The 21,509-nt window shown below is 44.0% G+C and overlaps 1 pseudogene; it reads right to left on the bottom strand.

Annotated features, from left to right (window-relative positions):
- Window positions 1-18,987: 18,987 nt before the first annotated feature.
- LOC148477682 (uncharacterized) lies at window positions 18,988-19,598 on the bottom strand (annotated as a pseudogene).
- Window positions 19,599-21,509: the final 1,911 nt, after the last annotated feature.

Below are 21,509 nucleotides of genomic sequence, written 5' to 3'. Positions count from 1 at the left end.
CATACCACCATTACATTCAGCGAGTGAAAGTGCTTTCGGTTCCTAAATATTGCCTCCAGCCTTGATGGAGGCTGAAGTGGTATGTGAGTGCCATCCACAACCCCTATGATGTGTGGGAAGCCAGCAATTTGGTAAAAATTAGCCTTCACCACATTAAGGGAACCCATATCCAATGGCATTTTAATAAAATGATGGAGGTGTTTAAAAAGTGCCTCCATCACTGCCCTCAGGATCCTTGAAAAGGAGGATTGGGATATTCCTGCCACTATTCCGACGGTGGTTTGAAAGGATCCTGAGGCACAAAAATGTAACACCGACATTAATTGCGTAAGTGGTGGTATTGCTGTAGGACTGTCAATTTGCCGTTCAAGATCACTCTCTATTACTGAGAGAGTGTCTATGATGATTTGTGGCGGAAGACGGTATTGCCTTAACACCTCATCATCTGGCATTCCAGAAAGGGTGACACGTGTTCTATATATCTGGGGCCTTGCACGCATACGAGGCCTATGCCTGGGACGAAGTTGAGGTTGGTCGGGTTCTTGAACCATGGCCAATATAATACGACCAACATCAACCTGAAATGTTAAGCCAGGTAGTTATTGTTTTAGACAAATGTGTTCAGAAAAATATACTTATCTTTTCAAAGCAAACCAAAGATTCTTACAGGCCTGGGTCTTGTCATGTGAAAAGAAACCTACATTACAAAAGATGAAAATATTTTTTAGATTAATTTAAAAAACTAGGAATTAAGCCAAATCTAGTTGTGGAAAATTTAGAGAAGGGAACACACATTAGTTTGCAAAATAGTACGCTACATATGGAGTTAAGACATGATTTTACACTGAAAAGAACACACATTAGGTCGCAAAATAGTACGCTACATATAGAGTTAAGACATGATTTTACACTGAAAAGAACACACATTAGGTCGCAAAATAGTACGCTACATATAGAGTTAAGACATGATTTTACACTGAAAAGAACACACATTACTTAACGAAACATATGCTAAGACCAACACATCGAATTTGTTAATTCTTAAAACCAAAAACACTTACCAAAAACAGACAAATATCCCAAAGTTAGAAAAGGTCACTTGGTCACTGCCAAAATAACTGAAAAAAAAAAAACATTTAAAAAATGAAATGTAAACTATTTATTATTAAATTTTTAGGGGAATTGTGGAAATACTTACTCAAAAATATAACTACAAAGAGTAAAACAAAACCGCAAAAATGCTAACGTAAAGAAACAAAGTAAGAAAAAAAACAAACGTCAAAAAAATACAAACTACTCCTTCCAGAAACCAGCAAAGAACTAACAAACCACTACACCAAAAAACCTCCAACAATCCAAAAATGCCACCTCGAATGGAGTCACACCAAGCCATAAATAGGCTTTATTTTCCCGCTCAAATTAAGGACGGACAATAGGAGCGCACAAGGAATGATGCGGCCGAATAATGCTGACACATGTCTAAAAACATCACTGATGACCTAAATCGGTCTGCTACATTGCGAAAACACAATGAGTACAGAGCAGCAAAGTACTAGCCAAGAGGCGCCATGTAAGTATTTACAAAATTATGTGAAAATGCCTATGTTTAACATTACATTTGGAAACATTTAACTCTTTAATATTTTCTGCCATTTTAAAAAAAGGTGTGGAGGATGCCATGGAAGAGGCTGCTGGGCCTAGTAGGCAAACTAGGGCCAAAAAGAAAAGACAGCCACGATTCACAAGGAAGGAGATGGAGGTTTTGGTGCAAATGTTCACAGGCACAGGCACCAAGGAATATGGGTGCAACCCAGAGATGGAAACTGTGGGACGACATAGCCAGTGCTGTCAATGGTGTGGGTGAGTTTGAATGTTCAACCCGGGATGTCAAACGCCGGTACGTCAAAACTACATTTGCTTCAAAAATGGTTACAGGTCCAAATACTGCAGTAATAATGCCTACTTTTTAACCAACAGATGGAGCGACTTCAAATATCGGCTTAAACAAAAAATGGCAGACAGGGCTAGGCATGCAGGGGGAACAGGTGGGGGTCCCACCCCTGTGTCACTTGAGCTCACAGATTTGGAGGAACTGGCCCAGGGGTGTGTGCAGGATGAGGAGGTGTTTGGCGTGTCGACCATGGATACCGACATGCCAGACTTTGTGGCTCCTCATGTTGCCCCAGGTAAATGTTGTAATGTTAACAACTCAGAAATGTGTTTAGTAAAATATCTAGATTATAATTTTACTCTTTTCTCTTTTTTCTCACAGAGACACAGGCGGATGAGTCTGCTCCAGAGGGGAGCTTTGGCCGCAGAACTTCTGCTGGCTCTGCAGGGGAGGAAGCAGTAGATCCAGCTGGGGACCCTGTGGAAGACAGTACAGGGCATTCCCCCTCACAGCCAGTGGCCCTCCTCACTGATCTCAATTTTAAATCGGATCAGCACACCGAGATTCTGCTGAGGATGGACGCCAATCTGCTACGGGTGGCGGACGCCCTGGAGCAAAGTGCTGCGGCCATCGTGACCATTGCTAAGGCCCTGGCGGAAAATACTGGGGCCAACGTGCGAATAGCAAATGCCCTGGAGCAGCTCGTTCGCCAGCACATGTTGGAGCCGGCCTCCCTTCCTGCCGGAACATCAGGACCCTCCACCTCTGGCACAACAACAGCCATCCCTCCAAATGTGCCTAGCCCTAGGCCTAGTCCAGAGGCCACAACATCTGCCTCTGACCAGGCCAGCCAAAGGACTTCCCGGACCCGTTCAGGCTCCCTCCAACCCCCGGCCAAACAGCCTAAAAGGCGATGACAGCACTGGCTAATTTCCCCACAATCCATCTCTGTGTTTGCCCCATATTCCTGCATGCCAAAAACCTCCCTCTCCTTTCTTGTGAATTGTTTTTATTTGTTTTATTTGTGTTCAAATGCCACTTATTTTGTTGGTGTGTGGCCAAAATGATTGCAACATTTTGTTCCCTGAAAAAAAATATGTTTACTTTAAAAAAAAATTTTAAAACAAAAATTTTTTTTTAGTTAACTTTGTAACCAAATTTGCAAAATTCTATTGTTGATTTATTCACAAACTGGTTAAAAGGTAAGCCCTCTAACAAACTTACAAACAATACAACGGAAATAGAAACATTTAATATTTTGTTAAAAAAACAAGGGTTAAAAACAATTTATGAGTTTTAATTAACAATTATCCAAAAACAAAAGGACAATTGGTTTCTTGGTCAAAAAATAAAAATGATAAAAACCAAACATGCGTACAATATTGTTTGCCTAAAAAATAAACACTTACAAATATGTAAAAAGCACACAAAAAACACAAACATTTGTTAGCTAATTGATTGTATGCCCCAGAAATTAGCAGCTGAGTAGTTCACCTGCGTTCGGTTTTTAGCTACTAAAAAAGGTCTATTTGCTAAACACCTTACAAGTTGTTTAGCAATTAAAAGTTAATTGTTTTTGTTGCCTCACTTGATTAATCACAACACCATCGATGAGTCCAGGGAAGTACGAAGAGACCATCATCACTGCGGTAGACTATACCAGACCACAAGCTGAGCGAGCAGTCTTAATGGAAATTGGATCACACAGTGACGTGTAAAAAATAGCATCCACATTGGACGTTCGCACAAGATAATACATGTACGCCCAAAAAACGCCTTTGCCACGCCTGCGTTTTCTCATCTCCACCCCGTTACCACCCATAAACGGAACATTCTGTCAATCAAATGACATAGGTCACTTCCTGTTCGCTGTGTATACGAGCGAACGAAAAATGACCGCAATGATCCGGCCGCACATGCGCAATGAGAACCGGACGCATGCGTGGTTTAAAACAATCGAATGCGTACGAGCGAACTGCTGATAGCGTCCGGCTCTGAATCAGGCCCAGAGTTTAGTGGACAGAGTGGTATTAATTACTCAGATAACGCAAGTCAGAACATAAGGTATATAATGAACACAATGTTTACACGTCATTACTGAAGCATACACATTAATAGCTAATATATCTCTCTTTGCTTTCAGTGATACCAAGTAACAATTTGTAATTATCTATCAAGAACCTATGCAGCATTAAGTATATGCCTTAAATATATGAGCTCATACTGTACATCTATCTTGAACTATCATACACTAGGTAAATGGTCAGCAAGAGATGCCAACAGCATTGTTATGAGAACCCCTACAAAAAAAACAAACAAAACAGTGGGCCTGATGTAGAGCTGTACACAATTGCTGCTGCAGGTGAGATTATTTCATCTGAGGATGTGCGATAATATGCTAATAGACTGCAGCCAGGACTTGTACTGAGGTGCCCACTGGAGTCATCACAGCTGTGCATATATGCAGCAACGGATGCCACCTGAAAATATATATAATGGGAGGTGCCACCTGTGGAGACTATTGTTGCAAACACACAAAGAAGAATTACAGATGCACAACTCCAACATTACTCATTATATATAATAATACATTTTGGCATAATCATGGCCATGGCCTACCCACTGCGCCCAGGTAACCTCTGAGGGTAACATACTAGGGTTGAAATCCAGAGAGCAGGACACCCCCAAACAAGCCCAGCTGAGCCACCCCAGGGCATCACTCTAATAAGGAAAGGTGAAGTGTAAAAAGGTGTAGGATAGATAAGAGCAACTGCTGCTATATATAGTAAAGTGAAAAATAAAGATGTCAAAATAATACATGTATATTAAACAATGGAAGTGCTAAAAGTGCAAGAAAGGAAAAGTGTGTACATAATGCGATGCCCTGAAGCAGCCCAACCAAAGCAATCCAGGGTACCCACGCCCCAAACAATCAACCCATAGCTGCACTACAGTACAGTATTTTTAGGACTTACCTAGATTGTGCCTCTTACTAAAGTGCAGTCAAAATGCCAGATCCCTGCTTAAAACCAATAAGGGACAGGTGGGAAGGGGTGCTAGCCTACATTGAAGGCATCTCATGCCTTCAGGTGTGCATAGGAGCACATGAAATAGAATATATGGAAAGGGGGCCCTGGACTGCACACCCTGAAAATATATGTAATGGGAGGTGCTACCTGTGCTACCTGGATTGCTTTGGTTGGGCTGCTTCAGGGCATCGCATTATATACACACTTTTCTTTTCGTGCACTTTTAGGACTTACATTGTTTAATATATATGTATTATTTTCACAGCTTTATTTTTCACTTTACTATATGCAGCAGCAGCTGCTTTTATCTATCCTACACCTTTTTACACTTCACCTTTCCTTACTAGAGTGATGCCCTGGGGTGACTCAGCTGGGCTGGTTTGGGGGTGTCTTGTACTCTGGCTTTCAACCCCAGTATGTTAGGGACCTACCCTCAGAGGTTACCTGGGCGCGGTGGGTAGACTCATAACTATGGCCATGATTATGCAAAACCTCTTTTAATATTTGCAAAATTCTATTGCAAAATGTATTATTATATATAATGAGTAATGTTGGAGTTGTGCATCTGTAATTCTTCTTTGTGTGTTAGCATCTCCGAGGTAAAAGTAAATTTTTTGGAGTGACTAATCTCTTTTCCTGAATGAAGGCCATATCTTTACATTTTAAAAGAATCAGACAAATTAGGACACTGTTATGAATCCGTGATTGTCAGAAATACATCATAAAGAGCGATTTTATGTTCGGCTTGCTTAACGTTTATGCCCGAAATTCCCTAATTTGAACACATTTTTGCAGCTAAAGGTTTCATAATTAAGGCAAAAATCTATTGTGATTTGTAATGGGGAAGAGGAGGCTCCATTTAATCATCTAGTTGCTGTGGAAGAACAATATAATGCAGAAATGGAGTCTACAAATTTCTTAATTCTATCACCTGAGTGTTAGAAAATTGCTGCACAACATAAATGATCCCAACTGATTTTAGCAGGGATTTCACCTAGCACAGCCCCCATTTCCATACAATGTGTTCGCAGGTACTTGCTTGTTCCCTTGATTTAAACCTAGTGTTGTGATCATTTATCAGATGCAGGTTCAGAGGAGGTAGGATACTACAGTAGATCATACTAGGGATGTGCGCTGGCCCCCGTGTTTTAGATCTGTATCTCCTTGTGTTTTGGATCTGGATTTGGTTTTGCCAAAACCGCCCCTTGCGTGTTTTGGTTTTGGATCTGTAATTTTTACATTTTTTTTATAAAAACTGCTAAAATCACATAATTTTTTTTGTTCCTACAGTAATATTAAGCTCAATAACATTAATTTCCACTCATTTCCAGTCAATTTTAACCACCTTACACCCCACAATATTGTTATATGTCCCATGTTTTGCCCACAAAATTAACTTGGTGGTTCACAATATTTTTTTTTAAATTAAAGGGGCAGGAGAGGAGGGAAGGCAGTTACAATAAATATTTAAATAATGCACATCAGTCCTTGCTCCAGAAGTATCCTTGAGCACTATGCCTGCTGCTGCTATTGGGAGTGGATTTTCATCCCAGAAGGGGACCAGGAAGACTACTAGTAGTACTTTAAAAAACAATTGACTGTTAAACAATCCTTTCCAAGCGGGAACAAGTATGACAGCAGTCATCCAGTTGCATAGCGGATCACTGACGCCATAACATCTATGCTGGTATTAGATGTGCCTCCAATATCTTCCAATAATGCAGTGGGTTTTAGACAGTTAATTTAGGGCCTGTGCCCCTGCTACCAAATCCCATCAAGATTCCACTTCACTAGAAAAGCAAATCCCAATCTGTACAGGAACATTAAAAATAACTTAATTAGTGGCCTCCAAAATGCTGTTGTACCCACTGTCCACTTAACCACAGATATGTGGACAAGCTGTACAGAGTAAATGCAAGATTTAAGATACAAGGTTTAAGTCATACGTTGTGTCTTTCTTCCCAATGGACACAGATCTGAAGAGATGTAAAGAGCCGTTGGCAAGCAAATTGTCAGCTCAAGTGGCCTGTGATGCAGTGATGGCTTCTCCTTCAGTTTCTACAGCAAGCGCATCTGCCGAGAAAAAACTTTCCCAAAAGACCCACTGGTGATGCAGATGAGTCAACACAAAACACAAAAACTTTTTGGATGGATGAGCTGCAAATGACATAACAGGGAGGAGATTCCTAGATGGTTAAGGTTCCTACTGCTACTTACTCTGGCTTTACAAAGGGTACAGATGACTTGACAATTGTTGTCCAGATTTGGGTAGAAATAATTCCACACATAAGAAGTGGATTTTCTTGTCTTGTGCCCAGCAATGACAATGGGCTTTTTCTTATCATGGGTAATAACTGTTTCTTCCACTGGTGCCTGATTTACACAAACAACATCCTTATTAGCGTCAGCTACACAAATATGCTACTCATCCTTGTGCACTTCCACAGAAGCATCCTCGATTTCTATGTCAGCATGTTCACTTGTGCAGAACCACCAGTCATAAATAAAGGCCAAGGCCTTAGCCTTTCCTTGCCACTTTGTGTGGTGAAAGGTATATTGACAATTTTATATCTTTCTGCAGCTAACTTTCCATTTGATGTTTTTTTCTTTATCACTGTACTGTTCTTGATTTTAGATGCCCTGACTTAAGCCCTGTATGCCCTTGGGCATCGGCTTTAGTAGATGATGTAGATGGACTAGTATCATCATGACTGATGACACTGGCAGCAGCTTCCGCACTAGTATGTGGTTCCTGCTCTCCTCTCAACTGATTGTTCTCCATATCAACAAACACGAATGAAGTGGGGTACGGCACAGATGTCAATTTGTACCAATATTACACTGCGGTATAAATGACCTACAGTGTCATAAGATTTTTTATGAATAAGAAAAGAATAACACACTGCGCTGCCACTTAGTGTCACAAGATTATTTATGAATAAGAAAAGAATAACACACTGTGCTACCACTTACAGTGTGTAGTAGGGATACCAAATATACAGTGTCATAAGATTTTTTTATGAATAAGAATAGAATAACACACTGCGCTACCACTTAGTGTCACAAGATTATTTATGAATAAGAATAACACACTGTGATACCACTTACAGTGTCACAAGATTATTTATGAAGAAAAGAATAACACACTGTGCTGCCACTTACATTGTCATAAGATTTTTTTATGAATAAGAATAGAATAACACACTGCACTGCCACTTATAGTGATGTCATTATGTTTTATATATAACGCATGTTATTTAGCACTTTGTTGTGGTCTTGTAGTCGGCGTGTATACTAATAATTTATTCACGATTGAGGAAAAAGTGAAAAGTTGAATATTAGACTGCGCTACCACTTATAGTGTCACAAGATTTTTTATGAATAAGAATAACATACTGCGCAACGATTTATAGAGTCACAATACGTGGACAATAAACTGCGGTCTGGCTGGCAGTGTCATCAAACAATAATAGCACAGCTAAGTTGCTAACGCACACACACACACATAAAAAAATGCACTTTTCGTTTTTTTGTGACTTTGGGGAAGAGGACCCTTGAATAAAGCAGCAGCCCCTTGATAAACAACACAGACAGCACCCCTACTTTATGGCCAACAAAGCACCCCTGCCAAGTGCAGACAGACCACCTGCAGAGTCACAAATATGTGGACAATAAACTGCAGCAGTGTTACCAAACCATAATAGCGCAGCTAAGTTGCTAACGCACACACACAAAAAAAGTACTTTTATTTTTTTTACACTGGGGAAGAGCACCCCTAATTGACAAAGCACCCCCCTTGGTCAAAACAGCACCCCTTTATGGACTACAGCCCTAGCATGATAGACAACAACACAGCAGCAGCCACAGTTAATTGACAGGACAAATGACACAGCAGCTACAGCACCTTCTGAAGGAAGCCCCACTTTATATACTGCAGCCTAAGCCCCTTTATGGACAACACAGCAGCAGCCTTCAGCCCAAGACCCCAATTGGACACACACACTGAGTGACTGACTACATGTCTGCTAGCTTCTCTTTCCTCAGCCGGAGTGAAAATGGCGCAGATCGCTGGGACCTTTATATAATTCAAAACCTGCGAGAATCCAACAGCGGGAGAATGATGCGTTTTGCCTCGTTTTCGGATCCGAGTCAGGCGGGAAAACTTGAGCCAGACTCGAATCTCGCCTCGGAACACAAAGTTCGGATGGGTCCATTTCTCTGCTCATCTCTAGATCATACCAATGACTTGTTTGAAGGTACCACTCCAAGTTAGCAGTGGAGAGATGGAGCACAGCATAGGGTGCAGAAATGCTAAGCTACTGCATAATGTGAGACACGCAGCAACTAACAACATAGTTTGGCAGAAGAGAGCAGAATAATGGGTGCTGGTAATGCAACAGTTGGAAGTTGGCAGTGAGTGCAATCAGTAAATGGAAAAGTAGAGTTATGGTGCATACACACAGTACGATATTTATGAACGATAATGATAAATCATTCATATTGTTAATTTTTATGCAGCAAACAACCAACGAACAACCAACGATGCTCATTCCCGCATGGACGATAATGATATCTATGGTCGTCTGTGCATGCAGGCCAACTTGGACGATTTCATCATGATTTACATGTTAAGAGATGTGGCAAGATGACTTCACTGAAAGATATCGATCATAGATATCTTTCAGTGTGTACACCCAAAATTGTCCTGCACTACAGAAAAGTTAAAGGGAAATCGTTCAGCGATATCGTTGGTTGTGCAGATTGTACCGTGTGTATGAGCATTAACAGCCAAGGTCGAGAGTAGTTGAGAGGAGGACAACTAGTGATCCTGGTAGATGTTGTAGCAAATGTAGAAGTTATGAGCAGAAGATGGGTCAGGGTAGAGAAGTAGAAGAATTGAGATACAAAGCAAAAGTACAATCAGATGGTGTTAATAATAATAATTTTACTAATATAGCGCTTTTCCCCCGTAGAACTCAAAGTTGCTTTACAGACATCAGAAAACATGGGCCCTCATTCAGAGCCGTACGCTCTGAGCAGAGCGCACGCTCTGAATGAGGGCCGGCCTCCATGAAAATGGAGCGTCCTCCTGGACGCTCGTATAGCTGTGGGTCACCACCCACAGGCTATACGAGCGTGCAGTTTGATGGCCGCGATGGTCGTGACCATCGCGACCATCGAAACTGCGAGCCGGAGCCTGCGGTTGAGGTTTTCAACCGCAAGCTCCGGAGTGATTTTGGCTCTATCAGAGCCAAAATCACTCCCACTGACATCACTAGTGATGTCAGTGGGCCGGCTTCTGACGGGAGGCGTTCCCGTGGGAACGCCCCCGACAGGGAGGCACGCCCCCGGCACGCCTACCAAAGGGGGCGTGCTGTCAATCACCATCGACAGCACGCCCCCTTTGATCAGACACAACGAGCGAAGGACTTTCCTTCGCTCGTCGCGTCTGGCGCATGCGCACGACGGAGCTCCCTCCTTCGTGCGCATGCTCAGTCCAGAACATCGACCCACTTGCGAGCGGACAGCCGCTCGCGAGTGGGTCTGAATCAGGCCCATGGTACATTTTACAAGGATTTGGTATTGCAAAAAATAGAAAACCACACAAAGATAATTAAAATCAACTGAAACTTAGAGAGCACAATAACATATTGCAGGGTTGGTGCAGATATTTTGGGAAATAACTTCCATTGGTTATATATTCCTCCCAAGAAAGAACCACCTGAGGCAGCCATCTGGGGGTGCACTGCGTAGTTTACATCTGGCGGGGTGTGCAAGTAGCGGAAGTGTAACGTCCAGGTGGAGGGGAAAAAAAAACTAGAAAAACTAATGAGAAGTTGAATACAAAGGTATAAAAGGCTGTATTAAAAAATAAATGGTGACAGCATTATAAGTTAAAAACCATGTTAAAGTTAATCAGAAATTAAAAATATTGGAGTGATCTGCAAAAAGCCACATGACTCTGTGGAGTGTGCTTTGTCTGCAGCATAAAGGTGCCCACACACTAGGCAATATTTTTACACGATCAGCCCGATTCCGACGCATCAGGACGACAGATCGTGTAAAATATGTGCTAATCGAGTGTCCACTCACGATTACGATGCTGATTCGCGTCCCCGCCGGTCGTACATTGCATCTTCAGATCTTGCCTGCTGCAGGCAAGACTTGCCAATCTTGGTCCCAATGTGGTGCGGATCGTAAATGTGTTTGTACTAGGGGTGAGCGGGTTCAGATTTCTGAAATCCGAACCCCCCGAGCCCCCCCGATCCGAGGCCGATCCGAGTCAGGCTCGACTTTTCCCGCTTGATTCGGATCTGAAATCGAGGCAAAACTTCATCATCCCGCCTTCCAGGTCTCGCGGGTTTTGGATCCTATATAAGGTACCCGCGTCGGCGCCATTTTCTCACTCGGCTGTGGACAGTGAAGAGGGAGGGTTTGAGTTAGGGCTGGCTGGGCTGTGTAGTGTAGTGTAGTGTAGTGCAGTGTAGTGTTGTGCTGTGCTGCTGTTGTCCATAGGGGCTGTGTCCACTCCGTCAAAGTCCATAGGGGCTGGCTGGACTGTGTTGTGCAGTCAGTTGTCCATAGGGGCTGTGTCCACTCCAAAGTCCTGTGCAGTGTCCCAGTCCTAAAGGGGTGCTGTAGTGTTGTCCAGGGGGTGCTCTGTCCATCAGGGGTGCTCCCCCCAAGTGCAAAAAAATATATATTTTCTCTGTGTTTGTGAATTGTGTGCACTGTGGCTGCACGTGCATCAACAAAGGAGCAGCGCCAAGCGTGCGCCTGTGTCCCATTAGTAAAGGGCCGGCTGGCTTGTCCGTTAAAGGGTGCTGTAACCCCCAAAGTACACTCCAAGCAAAATCAAAAAATATTTTCTGTGTTTGTGAATTGTGTGCACTGTGGCTGCACGTGCATTCACAAAGGAGCAGCGCCAAGCGTGCGCCTGTGTCCCATATGTAAAGGGCCAGCTGGCTTGTCTGTTAAAGGGTGCTGTAACCCCCAAAGTACACTCCAAACAAAATAAAAAAATATTTTCTGTGTTTGTGAATTGTGCGCGCAGTAGCCGCACGTGCATCAACAAAGTAGTGCCAAGCGTGCGCCTGTGTCATAAGTAAAGGGCCAGCTGGCTTGTCCGTTAAAGGGTGCTGTAACCCCCAAAGTACACTGCAAACAAAATAAAAAAATATTTTCTGTGTTTGTGAATTGTGTGCACTGTGGCTGCACGTGCATCAACAAAGGAGCAGCGCCAAGCGTGTGCCTGTGTCCCATTAGTAAAGGGCCGGCTGGCTCATTTCTTAAAGGGTGGTGTAACCCACAAAGTGCACTACTCTCCAGCAAAAATAAAAAAATATTTTCTGTGTTTGGGTGCGCCTTATCCGCACGTATATATCAAATCAATATAACATAAATGGAGGACCAAACTTTCTCCTTTAAAAATAAAATAGGGAAAGATCAAGAACCACTTCCTCCTAGTGCTGAAGCTGCTAGCACTAGTCATGACATAGATGATAACATGCCATCAACGTCGTCTGCCAAGGCTGATGCCCAATGTCATAGTAGAGGGCACATACAATACCAAGTTACAAAGTTCAGGAAAATGACCTTAAAAAAAACATTTAAATCAACTGAAGAGAAACGTAATCTTGCCAATATGCCATTTATGACACGGAGTGGCGAGGAACGGCTAAGGTCTTTCCCTATGTTCATGACTAGTGGTTCAGCTTCACATGACGATGGAAGCCCTCCTCCCGCTAAAAAAATCAAACGAGTTAAGCTTGCAAAAGCACAGTGAAGATTTGTGCGTTCTAAGAAGATATCACAAATCCCCAAGGAGAGTCCAAGTGTGGTGGCGGTTGCGATGCCTGACCTTCCCAGCACTGGACGGGAAGAGGTGGCTCTTTCCACCATTTGCACGCCCCCTGCAAGTGCTGAAAGGAGCACCCACAGTCCACTTGCTGATATGCAAATTGAAGATGTCACTGTTGAAGTACAACAGGATGAGGATACTGGTGTAGCTGGCGCTGAGGAGGAAGTTGGCGAGGAGGATTCTGATGGTGATGTGGTTTGTTTAAATCAGGCTCCAGGGGAGACAGTTGTTGTCCGTGGGATGAAAAAGCCCATCACAGTCATGCCTGGGCAGAAGACCAAACATTCCACCTCTTTGGTCTGGCAATATTTCTATCCAAATCCGGACAACAACTGTCTTGCCATATGTACCATATGTAAAGGTGAAATAAGTAGGGGTAGGGACGTTAACCACCTAGGAACATCCTCCCTTATACGGCACCTGCAGCGCGTTCATAAAAAGTTACTGTCAAGTTCAGAAACTTTGGCTAAGACCGTAAGCAGTCCAGGGACACCTAAATCCCGTTGTCCTGTTGTATCCAAGCGCCTGCAAACCACACCGTCAACTCCCTCCTCGTCAATTTCCTCCTTAGACAGGATCGGAAGTAGTCTTGCAGGCAATGTCTCTGGCATGACTGACTCTCCTATCCGGGATTCCTCCGGAGGATCCTGCATTGCTACGCCTACTGCTGCTGCTGCTGCTGTTGCTGCTGCTGGGAGTCGTTCATCATCCCAGAGAGGAAGTAGGAACACCACTACTTTTACTAAACAATTGACCCTCCAACAGTCCTTAGCGAGGAGGATGAAGTCATCCTGAAGCAAAACGTATAACTGAGGCCTTGACTGCTATGTTGGTGTTAGACGTGCGTCTGGTATCCGCCATTAGTGCAGTGGGATTTAGACAATTGATGGAGGTAGTGTGTCCCCGGTTCCAAATCCCATCTAGATTCCACTTCACTAGGCAGGCGATACAGAGACTGTACAGAAACGTCAGAAAAGGTGTCCTCAGTGTCCTGAAAAATGCGGTTGTACCCAATGTCCACTTAACCACGGACATGTGGACAAGTGGAACAGGGCAGACTAAGGACTATATGACTGTGACAGTGGGTAGATGTATCACCTTACGCAGCAACAACAGCAGCATCAGCAGTAGCAGCATCTAAAAAACGCCAGCTCGTTCCAAGGCAGGCTATGCTGTGTATCACCGGTTTCAGTAAGAGGCACACCGCCGACAACCTCTTAGAGAAACTGAGGGAAATCATCGCCCAGTGGCTTACCCCACTTAGACTCTCCTGGGGATTTGTGATATCTGACAACGCCACCAATATTGTGCGGGCATTAATCTGGGTAAATTCCAGCATGTCCCATGTTTTGCTCACACAGTAAACTTGGTGGTGCAGAATTTTCAGAAAAGCGACAGGGGCGTGCAGGAGATGCTTTGGGTGGCCCGAAAAATTTCTGGCCACTTTCGCCATTCAGCGACTGCGTGCCGAAGACTGGAGCACCAGCAAACACTCTTGAACCTGCCCCGCCATCACCTGAAGCAAGAGGTTGTGACGCGGTGGAACTCAACCCTCTATATGCTTCAGAGGATGGAGGAGCAGCAAAAGGCCATTCAAGCCTATACATCCACCTATGACATAGGCAAAGGAGGGGGTATGCACCTGACTCAAGCGCAGTGGAGAATGATTTCCGTGTTGTGCAAGGTTCTCCAACCCTTCGAACTTGCCACACGTGAAGTCAGTTCAGCCACTGCCAGCTTGAGTCAGGTCATTCCCCTCATCAGGCTTTTGCAGAAGCAGCTGAAGAAAGTGAAGGAGGAGCTAAGACGGAGCGATTCCGCTCGGCATGTGGGACTTGTGGATGAAGCCCTTCATTTGCTTTGCCAGGATTCCAGGGTGGTCAATCTGTTGAAATCAGACCACTACGTTTTGGCCACCGTGCTCGATCCTAGGTTTAAAACCTATGTGGTGTCTCTCTTTCTGGCCGACACAAGTCTGCAGAGGTGCAAAGACCTGCTGGTGAAAACACTGTCAGCTGAAGCGGAACGTGACACGTCAACAGCTCCTTCTTCATTTTCTCCCGCAACTGGGGCTGCCAGGAACAAACTTAGGTATCCTAAGCAACCCGCTGGTGGTGATGCAGGGCAGGCAGGACCAAGTTTGGACATCTGGTCAGGACTGAAGGACCTGGCAACAATTTCTGACATGTCTACTGTCACTGCATATGATACTGTCACCATTGACAGAATGGTGGAGGATTACATCGGTGACAGCATCCAAGTAGGCATGAAAAAGAGGCAATTTGGAGGCATCTGTACAAACTGGCTCTATTTTACCTGAGTTGCCCCCCCTCCAGTGTGTACTCCGAAAGAGTGTTTAGTGCAGCCGGGAACCTTGTCAGCGAAAGGCGTAGGAGGCTGCTTCCACAAAATGTGAAGAAGATGATGTTCATAAAAATGAATTACCAACTCTTTTAGTGAGACCAGCCTCCAGAACGTGCAGAGGGACCTGTGGTGGTGGATTCCAGCGGGGACGAGTTAATAGTTTGTGAGGATGAGGATGTACACAACACTGAAGAGGGTGAGGAATCAGTGGAGGAGGAGGATAAGGACGACATCTTGCCTCCGTAGAGCCAGTTTGTGCACGGACAGATTAATTGCCAGCTTGTTTTGTGGGGGCCCAAACGAACCAATCATTTCAGCCACAGTCGTGTGGCAGACCCTGGCGCTGAAATGATTTGTTTGTTAAAGTGTGCATGTCCTGTTTATACAACATAAGGGTGGGTGGGAGGGCCCAAGGACAATTCCATCTTGCACCTCTTTTTTTTCTTTGCATTATGTACTGTTTGGGGCCTAGTTTTTCAAACTGCCATCCTGTCTGCCACTGCAGTTCCACTCCTAGATGGGCCACGTGTTTGTGCCGCCCACTCGTGTCGCTTAGCATAGCCTTTTGGACATAAAAACACTATTGTGAGGTGTGAGGTGTGCAGAATAGACTGGAAATGAGTGGAAATTAAGGTTATTGAGGTTAATAATAGCATAGGAGCAGAAAAACCAACACATTCTGTGATTTTAGCTGTTTTCATTCTTTTTAAAAAAAAAATACAGATCCAAAACACAAAACCCAGAACCCAAAACACGGAAGGGTGGTTTTGGCAAAACCAATCCAGATCCAAAACACGAAGAAAGATCCAGATCCAAAACCAAAACACAAAACACGAAAAGTGGCCGGTGCACACCCCTAGTTTGTACTCAGTATTGGTTGTATAGGGATCGTTAAAAAGCTGAACATGCTAATAATTAGCTATTTTGCGTTGTGCACTGTTTAACATTGCGTGTTAATGTGAATGCAGGGAAAACACCACTAATTTGCTACTTTTTAGTGCTGTTCATATTTAAGTCTGTGGTGATTTTAATGTGTTGGAAAGTCATTTTTATGTATGTCAGACACCGTCGGTATGTGTTTTGGGGAAGATTGTTAAAAAGATGGCCGTGCTACTTATTAGCAATTTTGCGTTGTGTTTTGTGTACTATGTGGTTTTGACAAAATGGCGCTGTGTGACCTATTTCTAAGATGGAGTCTTGTCGCCATTCGCAAGATGGCGTCGCTCCGATGTAATTTTAAAACTGATTCTGTCTCAGCCAATTATCCAGCTTCGACGGCATCTATATGTGTTTAATGCATCGCCCACCCACTCTGCACCTATATGTGTTTAATGCATCGACCACCCACTCTGCACCTATATGTGTTTAATGCATCGTCCACCCACTCTGCACCTATATGTGTTTAATGCATCGCCCACCCAGCCACTCAGCACCACTGACGCAACTAAATTACTGGGTTTTTAAAAAAAAATGTATTTGAAAAAGCAAACAGGATTTCCAAAATGGAAAACACCATAACAACATAACCAAACAACTTTTAAAATGTATTATATATATATATATATATATATATATATTTATATATATTTATATACAGTCAGGTGCATAAATATTGGGACATTGACAGAATTTTCATATTTTGGCCTCTATTCACCACCACAATGGCTTTGAAATGAAACAAACAAGATATGCTTTAACTGCAGACTTTCAAATTTAATTTGAGGGTAATTACATCCAAATCAGGTAAACGGTGTAGGAATTACAACAGTTTCTATATGTGCCTCCCACTTTTTAAGGGGCCAAAAGTAATGGGACAAACTAAACAATCCTAAATCTAACTTTCGCTTTTTAATACTTTGTTGCAAATCCTTTGCAGGCAATTACAGCCTGAAGTCTGGAGCGCATAGACATCACCAGACGCTGGGTTTCATCCCTGGTGATGCTCTGCCAGGCCTCTACTGCAAATGTCTCTAGTTCCTGCTTGTTCTTGGGGCATTTTCCCTTCAGTTTTGTCTTCATCAAGTGAAATGCATGCTCAATCGGATTCAGGTCAGGGGATTGACTTGGCCATTGCATAACATTCCACTTTTTAGCCTTAAAAATCTCTTTGGTTGCCTTTGCAGTATGCTTCGGGTCATTGTCCATCTGCACTGTGAAGCGCCGTTCAATGAGTTCTGAAGCATTTGACTGAATATGAGCATATAATATTGCCCAAAACACTTCAGAATTAATTCTGCTGCTTTTGTCAGCAGTCACATCAATAAATACAAGGGAACCAGTTCCATTGGCAGCCATACATGCCCACGCCATGACACTACCACCACCATGCTTCACTGATGAGGTGGTATGTTTTGGATCATGAGCAGCTCCTTTCCTTCTCCATACTATTCTCGTCCCATCACTCTGGTAAAGTTGATCTTTGTCTCATCTGTCCATAGGATGTTGTTCCAGAACTGTAAAGGCTTTTTTAGATGTTGAGGCTCACCAATGGTTTACATCTTGTGGTGAACCCTCTATATTCACTCTTGTGAAGTCTTCTCTTGATTGTTGACTTTGACACATATACACCTAATATGTTCTAAGAGTGTTCTTGATTTGGCCAACTGTTGAAGGGGTTTTTCTTCACCAGGGAAACAATTCTTCTGTCATCCACCACAGTTGTTTTCCGTGGTCTTCCGGGTCTTTTGGTGTTGCTGAGCTCTCCGGTGCGTTCTTTCTTTTTAAGAATGTTCCAAACAGTTGATTTGGCCACACCTAATGTTTTTGCTATCTCTCTGATGGGTTTGTTTGGATTTTTCAGCCTAATGATGGCTTGCTTCACTGATAGTGACAGCTCTTTGGATCTCATATTGAGAGTCGACATCAACTTATTCCAAATGCAAATGTCACACCTAGAATCAACTCCAGACCTTTTACCTGCTTAATTGATAATGAACTAACGAGGGAATAGCCCACACCTGTCCATGAAATAGCTTTTGAGTTGATAGTCCCATTACTTTTGGCCCCTTGTCCCAATATTTATGCACCTGACTGTATATATATATATATATATATTAGGGATGTGCAGGCTCGGATAGGTTCGAGTTTGCACGTGGAGTTCGGATTTTTCCCTCCAAAAAAACGGAACTCAGAACGAGGCAAAACGTCATCTTACATGGACGAACATCATCATTCCTGGACAAAAGACCAGGAATGATGATGTTCGTCCATGTAAGATGACGTTTTGCCTCGTTCTGAGTTCCGTTTTTTTGGAGGGAAAAATCCGAACTCCACGTGCAAACTCGAACCTATCCGAGCCTGCACATCCCTAATATATATATATATATAAATGTTTTTAAAAACTATTACAAATTAGGACAACAGTGTATACGTCTATATTTTTACTTATTTTATTTTCCCAAACAGAAATGACTATGAATCAGGAATGTGAGTACATCACAGGCTTCCTGGAAAGTTGGAAGGCAAAGGAGTGCCTATGGAGGATTAATAGTCGTGTACTCCAATAGGGCGAAGAAGCTTATCGCGTTGGAGGAATTGGTTAAATACAGCTGGCAATTCTACCATGATGCAACACTGAAGTCAGTGCGCCTCAAAATGCAAAACCTTCGCACTGTGTTTATAAAAGAGCTGAAAAAGGTTGAAGATTCCAAGCGATCTGGAGCATCAGCTGATGATGTCTATCGCCCCACCCTATGGTATTAGCCTCTGATATAATTTCTAAAGGAGCAGGAACCACAGTGACAGTCCATTGTACTGATGGCTGAGGGAGAGAGAGAAGAGGAGGTGGAAGATGGTCCGAGTGCTTCATCCCAGGCTGGTTTGGTAAGTATAGTTTTTAAAATTTATCTGAGACATTCCTCCTGCCATGGCACTGCTCCCAGGCCATTAAAATAGGCCATATACTCCTCTCTCACCTGTTTTGCCCGTGCAGTGCCTGTTGATTGTATTGTTGGTGCTGCCAACGATGAAATCTGGCCAATCACCTCCGGAAGGTCTGGGTCTTATCGCATAGCCGTGCCTGATGCCATTTGTAGGGTGGTTTTGTGGCTAAAAAGTTATGGAGAACAGAGCACGCCATTACAACCCAGTCTATCTTCTCCAAATGCAGGTTTATGCTGGTGTGTAAAATGCGGAACCGGTTACTGAGTATCCCAAAGATATTTTCCACAATTCTGCGTGCCCGAGAAAGCTGATAGTTGTATATTCGCTTTTCAAATGTCAAGCCCCTTTGCGCATATGGCTTCATCACATTTTCATGTAATGCGAAGGCTTCTTCAGTCACAAAAACAAAGTTTAGGCCGTGCTTTGTCTCCTCCACTGATGGCAAGTTGAGAGTTTTGGAGGTGAGCCTCTGGCAGAATGTCATCTGCTTGAACGACCCACCATCCAAAGCATGGCCATTCTTGCCAACATCTACAAAAACAAACTGATAGTTGGCATTCACCACCACCATAAGAACGATACTGAAGTACCCCTTGTAGTTGAAATACTGTGATCCGCTGTTGGCAGTAGAGATGTGCACTGGAACATTTTTGCCGGATTTGGATTTGGTTCTAATTCGTCGTCCGCATTTGGATTTGCCAAACTGCGGTGAGTGGCTTTGGATTTGGATGTGGATTTTTTTATAAAAATTTACAAAAAACCTAAAATCACAATAATTGGTCTTTTTTTTCTTCCTAGAGTATTATTAACCTCAATAACATTAATTTCCAGTCAATTTAGAACACCTCACAGCTTATAATATTGTTTTCAACATTATTGGCCAAAGGTTGCAGTGAGCTGACTGGTTACTAAGCGACAAAGCAGCGGCGCAGCGGCACAGACACCACAATTTAAAGCATATCTATGACACATTGCCACACAGCAGTGGCAGAAATGAAAAGTAGTGCACCCACCCAGTGGGGTACGGCCAGCAGAATCACAGTACTTGTTTACAAAGTGGGCTACGCCCCTAGGAGTCACAGTGCACAATCTTATTCACATTACACTGCACATAGTGCCCCTGATTCACATTACACCATAAAGTAGTGTCTCTTTATGTTACGACACACAATGCCTACAGTAGTGACCCTTTTACACAATGCCCACAGTAGTGCCCCTTTTACACAATGCCCACAGTAGTAATGCCCCTTATACAATGCCAACAGTAGTAGTGCCACTTATACAATGCCCACAGTAATAGTGTCCCTTACACAATGCCCCCAGCAGTGGTGTCCCTTACACAATGCCCCCAGTAGTGGTGCCCCCTATGCAGTCCCCTTAGTAGTAGGGCCCCCTATGCAGTGCCCCCAGTAGTAGTATGCCCCCCATTAGCAGGCCCCGAGTAGTATGCCCCCCCAGTAGTATGCCCCCCATTAGCAGGCCCCCAGTAGTATGCCCCCCCACTTGTATGCCCCCCATTAGCAGGCCCCCAGTAGTATGCCCCCCATTAGCAGGCCCCCAGTAGTATGCTCCCATTAGCTGGCCCCCAGTAGTATGCCCCCTTTTAGCTGGCCCCCAGTAGTATGCCCCCCCAGTAGTATGCCCACATAAGCTGGCCCCCAGTAGTATGCCCCTCCAGTAGTATGCCCCCCATTAGCAGGACCCCCAGTAGTATGCCCCCCATTAGCAGGCCCCCCCAGTAGCAGGCTCCCTGTAGTATGCCCCCCCAGTAGCAGGCCCCCTGTAGTATGCCCCCCCAGTAGTAGGCCCCTCCATTAGCAGGCCCCCATACACACATAAAAAAAAAATGACCTGTATCCCCGCTCCAGCCGCCATCCGCTCTGCTGCCACGCGACGAGGAGGGAGCCGGAAGATGGAGCTCATGAGTGAGCTCCAGCCGGCTCCGTCCGTGCAGCAGCCAATGAGAGTCTGTCTGACTCTCATTGGCTGCTGTAACAAACACACAGCTGCCGCTGGTGGCTGTGTGTTTGTTCTGTGTAGGGCAGAGCGCTATCACAGCATTCTGCCCTACACTCGAGGAGCTCTGATGTCGGATTCTCTAGCGAGAATCCGACATCAGGCGGCCGCCGTTCGGCCCCGAACAGGGATCCGAGTCAGGCGGGGAACACCCCAACAGGGTTAGGGTGGACTCGGATCCCCTATGTTCGGAGCGGTTCGGATCCCACAGAATCCGAACCGCTCATCTCTAGTTGACAGGTGGGCTGATGCGGATGTGTTTGCCATCAATTGCTCCCCCGCAGTTAGGGAAATTCCAACGCCGTTCGAAGTCTTCAGCTATGGTTTTCAACTCCTCAACTGTATTAGGAAACTAGGGAAAAATGAAAAAAAAAAACAAATGTTAAAACATTAACATTTTTTTTTCTTTTTTCTTTCAATACAGACTCCAAAACAAGTATTACATTTGGGGGTCTACGCTCGATTT

Source organism: Taudactylus pleione, unplaced genomic scaffold, assembly GCF_031769625.1.
Source record: "Taudactylus pleione unplaced genomic scaffold, aTauple2 ptg000699l, whole genome shotgun sequence".
Taxonomy (NCBI): domain Eukaryota; kingdom Metazoa; phylum Chordata; class Amphibia; order Anura; family Myobatrachidae; genus Taudactylus; species Taudactylus pleione.
The sequence above is the reverse complement of the archived record's forward strand: the minus strand, read 5'-3'. Positions and strand labels throughout refer to the sequence as shown.